The following is a 1,158-nucleotide window of genomic DNA, read 5'->3' on the forward strand; positions in this document are numbered from 1 at the left end:
TCCACTCTCTGTGTCCACTCTCTGTCTCTCTGTGTCCACTCTCTGTCTCTAGAGACACACACACACACACATACCTGGTACATTCTGCTCATGTTATTTTCGTTTTAAAATCTGGGCAACAAATATAGAGAGATGTTTTTGAAAGGGGGCAGGGTGAGAAGATTAAATTAGTGGATTCTCGAGCCAGTGATAACAATGTAGGAACTCGCGTGGTCGGGCTATCCACAGACTGGCACACAAGTTGACCTTGTGTCTACATCAGTTTTGGTCCAGGTGTCAATGTCCACATCAGTTTTGGTCCAGGTTTTGGTCCAGGTGTCAATGTCCACACCAGTTTTGGTCCAGGTGTCAATGTCTACATCAGTTTTGGTCCAGGTCTTGGTCCAGGTGTCAATGTCCACATCAGTTTTGGTCCAGGTGTCAATGTCCACATCAGTTTTGGTCCAGGTGTCAATGTCCACACCAGTTTTGGTCCAGGTATCAATGTCCACATCAGTTTTTTGTCCCGGTGTGGGGGAGTATGTCAATGTCTTCCACCCCGCCCTGATGTCTCACGTGACATCTGTTTGTTGACATTTGTTTTGTTGACATCTGTTTGTTGACCTCCCCCCCCCCCCACTCTGTGTCGGCCAGGAGTGAGCCCGTCAGAAGTCTCCTTTGGTTTTAGAAATTACTTTTTATTCATTGATAAGGAAATTTATTCTTCTCATTTTGTGGAATGACATTCATTTCTGGATTTTTTTTATTTTTTTTTCAATTCTGTTTTGTCTTAGGCTAATTACTTGTGATTTTTGTTTTTATGTTCTGTTTTTCTATTCTATACATATAATATATATATAGGTAAAAAAGAGAAGGTTGAGTATTTCTCCATGGTGGAGCCTGTTGAAGCGAGCAAGCTTTGTCGGAGGACTGGGCTGCACGCGTTTGGTTGTGTACATAGATGATGACATCCCAATGTTCTTTTACCACTACAATACTTAGCTTGATGTGCGCTCTCGACTCCTCGTCATTTTATTTGGCCTCATCTCCTGACTGGTCGGGCTCCACATTTGTTTGTTTGTTTGTTTGTTTGTTCACAGCCAAGCTTAACAGTCCTGTGTTTTATGAAAATATGTCCTTTACTTCATTGGTCAGATTTCCGAATCAGAAAGACAGCCC

General features: G+C 42.6%; 1 long non-coding RNA gene across 1 annotated transcript; it reads left to right on the plus strand.

The window, feature by feature from the left end:
* On the plus strand, positions 1-992 carry LOC101850392. Its single transcript, XR_221280.2, has 2 exons — positions 1-303; positions 346-992. It is a non-coding gene; the product is annotated as an uncharacterized LOC101850392 (long non-coding RNA).
* Positions 993-1,158: the final 166 nt, after the last annotated feature.

Source organism: Aplysia californica, unplaced genomic scaffold, assembly GCF_000002075.1.
Source record: "Aplysia californica isolate F4 #8 unplaced genomic scaffold, AplCal3.0 scaffold01990, whole genome shotgun sequence".
In the NCBI taxonomy this organism is placed as follows: Eukaryota; Metazoa; Mollusca; class Gastropoda; order Aplysiida; family Aplysiidae; genus Aplysia; species Aplysia californica.